The 14,468-nt window shown below is 38.6% G+C and overlaps 1 protein-coding gene across 20 annotated transcripts in view; it reads right to left on the bottom strand.

Moving 5' to 3' along the window:
* Window positions 1–14,468, bottom strand: part of Ppp6r3 (protein phosphatase 6 regulatory subunit 3) — a 129,027-nt gene that overhangs the window by 80,071 nt on the left and 34,488 nt on the right. For 17 of the 20 annotated variants that reach the window (XM_074050511.1, XM_074050546.1, XM_074050564.1 and 14 more), the window contains exon 2: window positions 8,053–8,198. The exons of 1 other annotated variant lie outside the window; for it this stretch is intronic. The gene's annotated coding sequence lies outside the window, so the exon portion shown is untranslated. Of the gene's footprint in view, window positions 1–8,052; window positions 8,199–9,544; window positions 9,886–14,468 lie in introns of all 20 variants that reach the window. 2 more of the 20 variants (XM_074050500.1, XM_074050489.1) reach the window with 1 other exon arrangement.

Genomic DNA, 14,468 nt, shown 5'->3' with positions numbered 1-14,468 from the left:
CAATGAAAATCTCATTAATGCAGGCATGTGACTGTGTTATTTACTTTAGTTACTCCCTTCGGACAAGCTGGTATGAGCGGGTTTCCTTCCAAAAAGACACAGGCACAACATACTATGTTACTCTCCAATAGGAGCCGAGAAAACAAACCATAAACATGCCAAAAGATACACTATTAGAGCCTTTGTTTATCAGAAAAGAGAAACTACTCATTATCCTACCTATAAATGAGCTGTAAACTGTGGGAATAATAAAGAATTTTAATGAAATTTCAAAATTAGCATCTTGCCATCATCTGAACTTACTCATGTACATTCTTAAAATACAACTTGGACAGACACTCTTCGACTCAAGATCCAAATGGGGAAGTGAGTTCGAGAAGGGTTTAGTGATTAGAACTGGCATGCTGAATGCGACACACCGCTAAGAAGTGATAGGGAGGAAAGTATCTATAAATAAGAGAGTGCAAAGTCTCTCTGTGATGAGTAGCCACCTCTCAGTGTTGTAGGTTAACCTTAAACTCTTCCTTCCCCCAAACAACAAAGTTCAATGACCAGGGAAATGTCATAATTTCCACAAGAAGCAGAAACATGGAACACAAAAATAAAAACAGCCTTAGAAAGCACTTTTCACTACATAGGAAGGAAAAACATCACAAAACAAAACAACTTTAGAACGTTCATGCTTAGTAAAAACTCTAAAGTTCATGAAGGCACCCAAACACTCACACTGATGCCCTTTCATTTAATAAGTCAGACAAGAGAGACTCTACCATATACAGCGTCTGCCTGTGTCTCCCTCTCTCACCCCTTTCTTTCTTTGTTAGTGTCTCCTTATAATTTACAGGCTGGAATTACAGGCAAATGCCAGCAATATAATGTATTTCTTTAGAGAAATGGGAAAACAAACTCAGAGCCAGTTTCACTTTATTGGCTCTCTCTACTGCTTCTTCTAAAAAAGGTGTCAAAAGCAATCAACTTTTTATCACCCAGGTATCCCAGAATCTTTTCCTGTTTTAACTTGGAAAACAAGTTAAACTCTTGATATCCCATCTTTTTTTTTTCTTTTTTGAGAGTAGTAAATAAAGGAACCAAGTCCATTTAATATGTGGTATGCTAAACAGGAGATACTTTAAGCATTAATATGCACTGTGGGGGGGGGGAGTGAAAATGATTTAAGTACTTAATACACATGTATGAAAGAAAATAGAACAAAATCTGTTAAAAATTGTTTTAAAAGGAGAGAGGGATAAGAAAGAGTACTACAAGGGGAATTTGATCATGATCAAAATACATGATATACATGTATGGAAATATCACAATGAAACCCCTTTGTGCAATTAATACACATTAATGAGAGAGAAACAGACAGAAGGAGGAGGGGGAGGAGACACAGAGACATTACAGGAGTAATAAAATGGTCAGTACTGCCTTGAAGAACACAATAAAACGGAGAACAGAGCAAATACAAAGGAAGCACAAACTCCAAGGCTGTTACATAGCAAGGAAGTTCCATGGAAGAAAAGCAACAGAAGACTTCATTATAAATGACACTTAAGCCAAGCAGCAAAAGATACAGGAGCTGGGCATGGTGACATACCTGGAAGCCAAACTGTTTGGAGGCTGAGGCAGGAGGATTTCAAGTTCAAGGCCCACTCTGGGCTACCTAGTGAAATCCTATCTCAAGGGGGGGAAAAGAGAAAGGATTTAGTAGGTAATAGAGCAGCATGAAGCACAGATAATCAGAAGACCCAGTAGCTTCAAGAAATTCACAGCAGGGAGAAGGCCATGGTGACCTTCCCTTTGGGAAGGTAGCAGCAGTAAGATGGCAACACAAGGCCAGGTCTCATGGGCTGTGCATGAATGTCCAGCACAGTGCATGCCTGTTGCAGAAGAAAAGACAGAGCCAATGAGTTTCAATTGAGGGAAATGTACACCACCTATGGTAGAGATTAAACAAAGTATTTTCATGGCAGACAGAAAAAATTAATTCTAAATAGTAGACAGCAGATTTGACAGAAGAAATGACACTGATGCTGTGGCAAGCACACACTCAACAGTGTTTATATTTCTTGGCACAAAAGCAATGTGGGGCAGGAAGGGAATGAGCCTGACACAAAAGAGGGTAAGCTCTTACAAGGGCCTCTACTTTGAAAATCAGGTGTCCCCTAAGAGATTTCACCCTAATTATCATGCTTCTTCAGGTGTTAACCACAATTCTGCCACCTTGAAGTCTAGTTTTCACTTTTCTTCATTCCTGAACTGTGCATCTGGTATCAGATGACAAAAATTCATGGCTTGCCCTTGGAATTCTCAGCTGCTTGGAAAATACACAATGCTCAGACAGCAAATGCCCATGCAAACCCTGGCCAAAGCCCATCAGTAAGATGCTAAGAGTGAGGCAAGCGGTACTGTCTACTTTACTTTCATAGTTAAAAAGCCAAAGTTGGGTGTGTTGCCATACACATGCAGTAGCAGCTACTAATGGAGGCTGACGATCACTTCAGTCCAGGGGTTCAGGGGTTCAGGGAGCGTGGAGAGAGGGAGGAAGGAAGTCACCTCACAACCAAAAAAAATCCAGACTTATTGTGTCAGCTAATTCAGATTAAATCAAGTACAGTGATATGTTTCTCTACAAATTCTCCTTTGTGAAAACCTGAATGTCAGTTAGCATTACTCCCACTGAGATTTGTTCTAAGAATGTATCATTAGCCAATTTTGTTACTGCATGAACATCATGGAGTATGCTTACACAAACTAAGATGGCTATGGTGTCACTTAGGCCATAATAGTGGGACTACTTTCACATATACATATCTGTTATTGGTGAAAACATCACTATGCAGTCCATGACTGTCCATAAACTTCTGTTCTCATTTTCTATTGTTTCAAAAACCTCAAGTATATGCAAATCATGAGTTATTGCTATTAAGAACAAGGATTTTTTTTTTAAAGCGAGACTGAGAAGTTAGAAGGAAAAGGGCAAGTAATAAAGATGACAAAACTTGGTAGTCAAATTTTGCCAGGATATCAAATTTTGCCAGGAGACTTACCAAAGATCAAAGGAACAAAATTGGTGTGGTCAGTAAGGGTGACCCAAACAATGTATACACATGGGGTAAACATAAAAACAATTAAAAGGAAGGAAAATTCAGATGGGTCAAGGTGTCTGTGTGTCCAGTGTGTGCACATGCAACAGAGTGTATGAATATGAGCAGCAGAGCATGATAAAACTCAGGAGTCAAATCAGTAAATTCTCATGGGCCCTAGAGATAGCGAATGTGCCATGTAAAAAGCATCCAGTATTTGCCAGATCTCTGAAATACCAGGTAAGGTCTTGAGAGTCCATAAATGAGTCAGGCATCAGAAACAAAGTGACATGTAACTGCAAAACAAGAGGAATCATGGTTATATTAACATGGCTATTATTTGCAACAACACAAAAAAGTTTATGTCTCTGCAACTTCAGGGAGGAAGGGTGGTCCTGAACAAATAAGGAAAGGTACAAAAACTGCCCAGTTAAAATAGGAATTCTGTACTAATATGGAATGGGAGGAAGACTTGGAAAATCTAACTCAGCACTAAGTTTTCACCAAGTAAAACCAGGTTATATGCAATTTGTGAATCACCCAACTTGAAGCAAGTTATTCACATACCTGTTATTAGTCACACACCTGTTACAGACAAGTTGCCTAAAGAGTATAGTCTTTTGTAATCAAACAGAAAATCTAGAACATATTATGTTTTTGAAAAACAGCCAGGAGCTGTCTTCAGATTAAGAATGAGGTAACAAAGGTCTGGGGTATAGCTCAGGGACACAGCGCTTGCCTAGAATGTGTGAGATCGTGAGTTCCATCTCTAGCACCATGGGGAAAAACGGATTATGCAACCTTCCAAAGGCTCAGCGGGCTGAGCCCAACCAATCTTTCACTGGAAACTATAGTACAGTAATAAAGGACAAACTAAAAAAGAAATGACAGGTAACAAAATTTGTGAAAAGGCAGAAAACGGAAAAACCCTAATATTCAAATAGAAGAACTTTTACAAGAGCATACATACACATAAACGTGTGTGTGTACACATATGTATTTTGGAGATAGCTGGCCTCAAACTCATAATCCTCCTTCCTGCCTCAGCCTCCAGAGTACTAGGATTTCAGGTGTGCACAACCACACCCAGCTCAGAAGAACATTATAATCTACTACCTCCCTCATGGCCAACATAAAAAAGTAAAAGGAAAGGTTTTGAGAGTGTAACAAATGTGGCTTCCCTTAGCACCAGCACAGGGCATCACAGTGAGTGGCCAGAGACCCTCGTAGGCACAGGTGAAATGCCATGGCAGCAAAGATGAAGTATCTAAACCTGTCTAGTAAGGGATTTAAAACAAAACAAACCACCATTTACAGAAGGTGAGGAAATGAGAAAGGCACCAGCTTCCACTAACAGCAGTCACAGAAAAGAACATTTTCAGAAAGGGAAGTAATAAGATTTATTCAAACTTTCTTAGGAAGCTGCTGAGAATGTGCTTCGCCAAAACAAGGCAAAAACCAAAACCAAAAACAATCCCTCTACACACACATCAAAACAAGTATGTAAGGTACCCAGAAGGAAGACAAATCTAGAAGATGAGAGGAAATGTAGCAGCTACAGAGAGGTCAAGAGCAACCAATCTAGAACAAGGCAAAAAGACAGGGGGTTCTAGAAAGAACGTATCTAAGGAGATGGAGCTACAGATTGCTGGATGTATCTAACTGTACTGAAAAGAATTTTTCACATAAATCAAGAGATTTAAGGAGAAATTAAAAGTACACACCCCTTTAATAAATACAGATTTTATGCAAAAGCAGTGCTTTAAGTACGTTAGAAGGCAGGAGAAAAGGAGCTATGCATGTAAGAGCTGAAGTGGAATAGAGAAAGGCAAGTTATTTAGAAATGTGGAAGTAAATAAGAGGTGAAGGCAGCAGTTCCAAGTCAGCCAGGCAAGCAGGGGAATTTGGGAGGTAAGATTTTATTTTTTGTTATATACCTGTGATACAGTTTGACTTCTTAGTTTCTCTGTAAGACATCTTCATGAAGTAAGTACAGGCACAGTATTTTCAAAGAAGTTGAGAAAAGACAACCTAAAGCAGAATCTGCTATGGCATACCACAAACTCAATGTGGTAAAAGCTGTGATAAAATTATGTGTGAGAGCTAAAGAAGGTTCAAATTTTAAAGTTGATAAAAAATATAGGGTGTTTAAAGCTTATTCTATTGTTCACCAGCAGGCACTTGGGAGACTTTTTAATCCACTGTGCTACTCAAGCAGGAGTGCCGACAGTGAAGCTCCCTTGCTCATCCGGTTAGCTACCATTAGCTCTTGACAAGTTCTCTCACACAGCTTATCAGTGGTTAAGGTCTGACTGCAATTTTTTGAGTTCAGAGCCAATTCTGAAATAACAGCCCTCAAGCACAGTTACTAAGCACTGGCTGGCTATGGAAATTCACCTTTGCTGACGTCATGGTGCTTATGTTTCTTACTGAATTCAGCCTAACATTACAAAGTAAGACAGTGTGGACACGGGAACCTTATACTACAGTGATGTCATTTCAACAACTACCTTTGTTTGGATCACGAGGGCTAACCTGCTCCATCTACTTCCCATGCTGTCAGAAGTCTAAGTAAAATGTGAGACTCTCCACTCCCACACAAATCTGCACATGTATTTTCTGAGCTCAAAGTACAGCTAAATAGCATTTTTAGACCCTGACACAAGAGCAAAAGACATTTTCATTTTGAAATCTATTCAGGTGTTCAGCTGAAGACCTCTCACCAAGCCTCCAATTCAAAGTGATTAATTTACAATGTAATGATGTGCTCAAAAGCAAATATTGGGGGAATGGGTTAGAGCAGTGGGAAAGTCAAGTTTGGTATGTTTGATACATTGTAAGAACCTTTGCAAATGCTACAATGTACCCATACCCAGCACAACAACAACCGAAAAAAGAACAGAAATAAAAGTAAGTATCAATAGAATTTAATAGAACATAGACTTTCAATGTAATAAATACATACTCAACTGAAGTCAGATACTTAGAAGCCAATAACAGAGGGTGGCAACACCTGCCTGCATAAAAAGATATTTCCAAAGATGAAATGTGTAAACCTCATTACTGATCAGTAACAAGATGATGAAGCTAGGCACTGGTGGTACATACCTGTAATCCTGGCTACTCTGGGGGTAGAGGAAGGAGGGTTCTGAGTTTGAGGCCAACCTGAGCAAACGTAGCAAGATCCTATCTCAAAAACAAAATTAAAAAAAAAAAAGGGATGAGATGTAGATTTGCAATAGCTTTTAATGACAGCAACTCTTAACTCTGATTACCAATAAGGTGAGACATTATCCCCTTAGAAAAAGAGTTCCAGTCTTATTAATAGACAGATATGCATTATAAAAAGTTGAACTCAATTCAACTGTAACTTTTTCTTTTTTGCTATATAAACACCTTCAAAATATTCTTTTTTGCCTAAATTATTTGCTATCTGGCCCTCTGCAATGTAAGTTTAGTCTATTCCATTCTAGAATTTCTTCTCAACAGTCTGGCACTGATTTAAGACTCCTGGAAATATCTGGATAACCTTTCTTAGGAGTCCCCTCGTTCTAATATGGGACAGCATGCTGATGAGGAGCTGAGGTAAATAAAAAGTAAAAAGGAAAAACAGCTAAAGGTAAGGAATTGTTCTCTAAGCTGCCAAAGCTAAGAGACTCTGTCAGCAAAGAAAAACAAAACAAAACAGGAGGGAAGACAAGGAGAAAGTCTCAAAAATATTACCCTGAGAAATGCCTCTGAAATTTTAGATCCTATCACCAAGCTATTAGTGACTCTCATTATTTGAAAAGTATTACTAACACAGTGTAGAATTCAAAACTCCTGGATCACAAAATGTTTGAAATCTAGTTGAAGAGAAAAAAACAATCCTGGAATACTTGAATGAGTACTCCTAAAAGTATCACAAAGGTGCTGGGACAACCAGAAAGATTTGACAAAAATGTAGAAAGAAAGTTGAGACTGGAGGACGAACAGTAAGAAAACTAGAAGGCAAGAGGCGAATGTGTAGTGCAGAACTTCTCTGTATAAGATTCGTGCAACAGAGTAACATGGGGAAGGCGCGTACGAGAGCCTGAGCATGAGGTCAAAGAATCAGAGTCACTGTGGAAGTGCCAGCAGAGCTTCTGAAGGTTTCGCTGACGCATTCTTGAAGGGCTAGGGAGGTCACACACAAAGTATTCTAGATTTCTAGGAAAGATCCCTTGGGGATTAGAAACAGACTCTGTCTTCACAGCATGAAGGAGGAAAGGAAAAGAATTAATGTGAGAGTACATCCCACAGGCCTTGGTATGTAACTGATGGAGCACAGGAATAAACGGAAACACAGTTTTAAAGAGTGACTAAAATGTCAAGTCTAGCTAAGCAACAGTTCAGACAGGTAGATGATCTAATGGTTTGCCTACTCTCACTGAGATACAACAATCCAAATTAAACTGGATTAAGTATGCTTGCACGATACTCTCCCCCAAACGGCTCTACTATATGACTTCCTATTAGGTGCCAATGGGGCCAAAAGTCAAATATGCAAAGTCAATCTATGATCTTTAGTAAAAAGAGTTCCAAATTGACAGCAATTAGGACTTAAAAGGAATCAGGTGGCTGGCTAGAAGCCAACTGGTATGAAATAAACATCTCACACACACACACACACACACACACACACAACTCCCCCCCCCGCCCGACAGATGACTTAAAAGCAGTGATCTAGGATGCAGGTCTCTACTCTTTCTCTGCATGCTAGGCCAAACTAGTTCTTAGTGTCCAACTCAATCCCTCTAGTATATATTAAATATACTAAAGCACATCACAGCAGCTACTGTTTAACTTCCTAAAAACACAGTACCATATTACACCCAGCTTAGAGACCACCCTGGTTCCCCTGGACTCTAGCGTCTCACAAGAAAACACTGCTTTACCTCACATGTAACTTACAGAAGGAAACTCCTGATGATTTTAACAGTCTTACCTTTCAAACCAAGGTTAAAAATTAAAAGAAACGTCTCTGTGGCTCCTTGCCCATTACAGGTTATCCTGGTGACAGTTTTCTTCCAAGTTACCACATTAGCAGATTAGCAGGAATAAAGTAGGATATTGTATGAAACAGAAGCACTCCTATTTAAAAAAAAAAAAAAAAAAAAGAGCAGAAAATCACTTATGTTCTTTTTTGTTCTGAAGATAGCTGTCATTAAAAGACACTGGTTCAGGATTTTGAACTACACCTCAGTGAATTAAAAATTCTAGATAACTGAAAATTTCCATGTGGACACAGAAATAAAACACCATGGTTCCTCTACCCAGACTTTTATCTTACACTAAACAATAACCCAGAAAGAAATACAGATGTCATAATAGCACTATCAGTAAGAGACGAAAACTACACATTCTTCTTTTTATTTTATGAAATGGTAAACTCGAGGCTGGCCAACGTGACACTATACTTTAAAATAGTAAAATTTAAAATATCTTGTTTATTACCCCAGGTAATATCTAATAGCTTTTATCAGGAATTCTCACTAGAATATGAAGGTCACTAAAGCCCCACTGCAGCCAAGTTCTCTACATCAATTAGCCAAACAGTGCACATAAAAAGAAAATAAACTACTTTCCAAGGCACTTCATATATAACTTAGTATTTCAAAAAAAAAGGACTCAAACTGTGGACATTGTATTCATTAGAAATCCTCTAAGAACGGAGTCTACCAAGTACTGACAAAAAATGCACTTATGTTATTCCTTTCTTCAGTAACGCTCACACTACATTATGACTGGAACAATACTTCCTCAAGTAAAAGGAAACAATGCCAACCACTTGTTAAGACAAAATGAATAAACAGAAACAATAATAAACCTAAGTGAAAATGAAAGGGAGTATATCTAATTCTGATAAGGAAAACATTTTACCATTTAAGTGCCTAGATCATCTAAATTCTTGCTTACAATTAAAAGAACATATCATGTGCCACTATGTGCTGCTAGAGTCCTTAGGTGTGACAAACTTAACATGATAGTAAAAATGGCAGTGTAAAAAAACGTATTATTGATGAGGGTGTAGCTTGGTAGAATGCTTGCTTAGCACACTCAAGGAGCCTGCGTTCAATCCTCAGCACTGCAAAAACAAACAAACCCACAAGCAAAAAACCCCACTGCATTACTAAATGTCATAGGTTAAGCCCAGTTCCATCAGACATTCTGTGTTAGGGTTCCAGATCCTTTTAAGAAGCTAATACGGCCCCAAATGCACGTATGTACAAAATCTGGCATTTAAATGTGTGTACCCTCAAAGTCAATCTGCTGTCATTTCTCACATCACCAACAACCACCCACTGTGCCCACCTGCTGGCTCGTTCAATCACAGGCTCCCAGTAGTTACCAGCACCATACTCCGTGGTTTCATTTAGTAACACCAAAAGAAACACAGCTATCAAACATGTTCACAGCATTGTGAATTCAGGACTTACCTAAAGTGTAATAAGTATGCTGAGACATAATACATTCTTCTTGAAAAGTCTTTAATTGCTCACAGTTTTTTCACTTAGACTAATTAAGGGAAATGCTGAATGTGCATTATGTATACTAAGAAATGTGGATATTCTGCAGGGTTAAGAATATAAGAAACAAGATCACAGAATGGGACAGTGGTGTGCAAGCACAGTGGTGGTACTCCTGGGTAAAGAGTGAACAATAAACACACGCTGAAATAAGGTCTGAGGCTCCAGGAAAAGGACTGCTGCTGTTTTGTTTTTATTTTCTTTAAAGGCAAAATCCACAAGGACCAGAAGACAACAAAATCGGAGAGATGCTGGAACAGAACAGAAAGAATATTGATCAAGAAGTATTTTAATGGACACTTAGATCCTTAAATCTTACTCTCTCCTGTCCTTCCCACACCAGCAAATGTCCATAGGCTAAAAAGAGAGCCCTCTGCACTGGAAGACCCCAGTTAGCCCAGCTGAGGTTGGGCCAGCACAATGAAAATGGAGAGACTTTGTGAATGCAGAATGAATGCTTGGACACATCCCACTGCACCCAAGCCCAGCCAAAATTCCCTTTTCCAGTCAGCAGGCAAGACATTGCAGACTGTCTTATGAGTGGGATGAATGACCTTGAGAAAAAGACCACAAAATTCATTGGGGCTCCACAACCACGTGACTGAGCTGCTGCTAATGTTTGAGCCAATGAGCCTGAGCCTCAGCCTCAGCTGAGTTTCCCATCAGCCACCTTCAGAAAAGAACATCAACAAAGGGATACTAAAGCAACCACCTTATACCTACTAGGATGGTTACTGTTAAAAACATGGCCAGGCATGGTGGCACAGGCCAGCAATCCCAGCACCAGGAAGCTGAGGTAGGAGGAGTATGAATTCAGGGTCAAACTGTACTACACGGTAAGAAACTGTCTCAATCAATTAATCAGTAAACAAATAAAACAAAAAATAGAAAATAAGTGTCCATGAGGATGTGAAGAAATTAGGACCCTTGTACACTGCTGGGAGGAATGTAAATGATCTAACTACTACAGAAAGCAGTATGTTGATTCCTCAAAAAAAATTTAAAAATAGAATTACCAAGGGCTGGTGAAGTGGCTCAAGCAGTCAAGCACCTGTCTAGCAAGTGTGAGGCCCTGAGTTCAAACCCCAGTTACACACAAACACACACACAAATTACCAAATAACCCAGAGCACTTTGTGTTCTATACTCAAAGAACTCCAATCAAAGTCTCAAAGAGGTATTTGTATATGCCCACATTCACAACAGTATTATTTACAATAGCTGAAACGTGACAGCAAACCAAGTATCCACCAATAACAGGACACACACAATGTGGTATATTCAGTCTTAAAGAGGAAGGAAATTCTGACATATACTATAGCATGGATAAAGCTTAAAGACATGCTAAGCAGTCACCAAAAAAAGACAAAAATGTCTTTGACAGAGCCTAAGTAATTTTACTTAGCATGAGGTCCAGTGGTTCCCTCTTTTCTATAGTTTTCTCTTTGTATGGTTTCAGTTGCTTGCAGGCAGCAAGAAGGGTAAGTATAGTAGGGTAAGATGTTTTGGTTTTGAGCTCATACTCACATAACCCTTACATATTGCTACAGCAGGTCTACTGTTACTAGTCATTGCTGTTAATTTCTTACTGTGCCTCATTGAACAAATTAAACTTTATCATGGGTATGAATGGAGAGTAAAACATGGTACATGCAGGAAATCAGTTGTGTCTGAGGTTTCAGGCATCTACTAGGGCTCTCCTCAAGTAAGGGAGAACAACTGTACTTAGAATAGTCAAAATCAAAACAGAAAATGGTGGTTGCCAGGAGCCCAGTGGAAAGAGAAGGAGGAATGGAAAGCTATTGTTTAATAGGTATGGAGTTTTAGTTTTGCAAGATGAAAATAGATGATAAATTTTATGTTACATGCATTCTACCACAATTCAAAAAAAAACACCAACAGGGCTGGAGGTGTGGCTCAAGCAGTAGATTGCCTGCTTTGCAAGCCTTAGGCCCCGAGTTCAAACCCCAGTCCCACCAAAAAAAAAGCCCAAAACAGTAATAAAGTCATGGGGTTGGGGGCACACCTGTAATCCAAGCACTCCAGAGACTGAGACAGAAGTTCAAGGCCAGACTGAGCTACAAAGGGAGACTCTATTAAAAACAAACCAAAGACAAAGAAGCAGTATCTAAAAAAATCTAAAGTAAATTACAGACAATAGGTCTGTTATCCTCAAAATTCATAGGTTGAACCCTATTCCCAGTGAGCTATAACTGGAGTAAGGCAGAACCTCTGTGTCAGCACCGTGTTGGTCTATTATTACTTACTATTCTTAAATTAAGGATAAGAACGAACCTATCCTAATTCACTTTTATATGGACACTGAATTTATTTAAAACCAAAAAATTCACAGTAGGGGAAAAATAGTTAACTGTCTACTCTCTATACTCACATATAAACTTGAATATAAATAATACAACATTCCTGCTGATGCAAATTCACAAGAGGAAGCCATATCTATTACACATATAAGAAAACACTTCTCCTATCATGCATCAGTCACAACTAAATAAGCACATTCAAACAGATTAGCCCAAAGCCTGGACACACAAAAGCAAGGACCTCACTTCTTACTAGCAGCAGGAAATCCTAGGGTAGACCACCATGATCAGTGTGGTTTTAATGTGGGTCTTGTTATCTCACCACTGCAAGTATCCGTACACAGGATTTCCAAAACACTCAATCTGATCAGAGTGAAGGCAATGAGAAGAGAAGACAATAGAGTTGTATGAAAGCTTGTTTATCATTTTACCTTCAGTGCCTAGCACATGGTGAATAAAAAAATCCTCTATAAAACTTTGATATAAACTTCATTAAAAACCGTACAAACACCATCACTGGGAGAATAACGCAGATAAAAACTTCTATGCCTTCAGAAACATCTTCCAACAACAAAAATTACATTTATAGGTAACTCTATCAGGTAATTTCAGAAGCACATTTATAGGTAACTCTATCAGGTAATTTCAGAAGCAACAATTATTTTAATACAAGCCAAGGCAAGAATACCAAGGCTTCTATACCATTCATCAACCAACACCATACCAAGAATGTAAAAAGACTACTGTGTAAGGTACAAAATACCCAAGGTAAAGCCATACTACCACCTTCGAAACACAGTAGCATGTATGTAATGTACTTTGGCCCCTGATTGGATTACATCACTGTCTGGCTATGCACCTTAATGGGCACTCAAATCACTGTGGGCATGCATGAAGCCAACTCAATCTAAGTAGCTATTAAAACGCAGTCAAGTTACAAATTAGTAAATTAGCATCCAAAGTAAGGCAAGGAGAACCACCTATCCCTATTATATCAACAGAAGACAAAGATACAGAGAGATGGTACAAATGACTACACAACCCCAATCATCAAGTTGTACTGAGTACACACTGAAGCTATACTTGACGGATCTGCTGAAACTTCCATAATCCAGAGTACAACAGCAAGAAAGACACCAAAACTTTTTATATGGCACCTTGACAATAAAGAGACTGAAAGTATAGAGACTGTTGGTGAGTGGAGAGAAAAGGGAGGTGACAGTCTAAGGATACAAGGCCCCAATTGGATAGCAGAATCATTTTCCCCCCTTTGGGCCAGGTGTGGTAGTACAGGCCTTTAATCTCAGCACTCAGGAGGCTGAGAAAGGAAGATCAGGAGTTGAAGGTTAGCGTACACAGCAAGACCATATCTCCAAAAAAAATTTTTTTTGAGATACCAAACAGCATCATCAATAATAGTAAGTAGAATGCATTATACATTTCAAAATTGCTAAGAGTAAATTTCAAATATTCTTAGCATAAAACAGGTAAGCATTTGAGGTAATGGATAAATTATTTAATTAGCATGTTTACTCCAGTGTATCTATAAATCATAGACTCACTTTGTATCCATAAATCTATACAACTATAAAAGTTTAAAAACTTCATACATGTTCTTATCACTGCCCTTAAAAGGAAGATGAAACATGAACAAAGACCCAAGTCACAACCAGATGCAACACTGTCACAAACTCTTGAGCAAAGTTGTTCCTCCTAGTTTTGAACATAAACTTTCTAATTTCTATTTGACAATTCAGTCACACTTACACATCTTGGTCTTCATCACTAACATCCCTAAAGTTCTCAAAAGGGTGTGTTATGTGTTGTGTGTGTGCTGTGAGAGTGTGTGCATGTGTGTAAACTAAACACTCTAGACCAAACTGTGTAACTCAGTAGCTACTAGCTATAAATACTAACTTAACACCTGGGTGACTAGTAAGATTAAGGGACTAAATTTTAAGTTTTGCTCAGATAAACAACTCCATTACACAAAGTTCTAATTGACAATGCTGCTATAACTCACATTAAAACTAAGCACAAAAGAGATGTTTATGGTCTATCATCTTAGACAAAAGTGCATGTCCCTACACCTTAACTTTCTCAACCAAACAATGTACAAAGAGCTCAACTGGATTACTGCATGATTCTAAATGAATGGTCTTCATCTGAACAGCAGTAGTTAAAGTCATACCCTCTTTTAAATTATGGCAGGTACTTTGACCTGAGGGGGAAGTTCACTCACTATTTGGACAAGGTGCCTCACCTCTCTGTGCTTGTTTTCTTACCTATAAAATGGGAGGTTAAATGACTACTTCTCAAATTCTAAAGTTCATTCCTATGGATCCAAAAAGTAAAGAAATGTAAGTGAAATAAGGATACTCAAAGAAATGAAGAAAAAGCAATTCAGTGACTACCACAGTCTCAAATTCTTAAGAAGTTACTTAAGTAAATTTAAACTTAAAAGTAGAATGACACGGAAATTAAAGTTGTGTAGTATCAATGTACTCTGGTAG

The sequence above is a fragment of the Castor canadensis genome, chromosome 1 (genome assembly GCF_047511655.1).
Source record: "Castor canadensis chromosome 1, mCasCan1.hap1v2, whole genome shotgun sequence".
NCBI lineage: Eukaryota > Metazoa > Chordata > Mammalia > Rodentia > Castoridae > Castor > Castor canadensis.
This window is presented reverse-complemented; position numbering and strand designations above follow the sequence as displayed.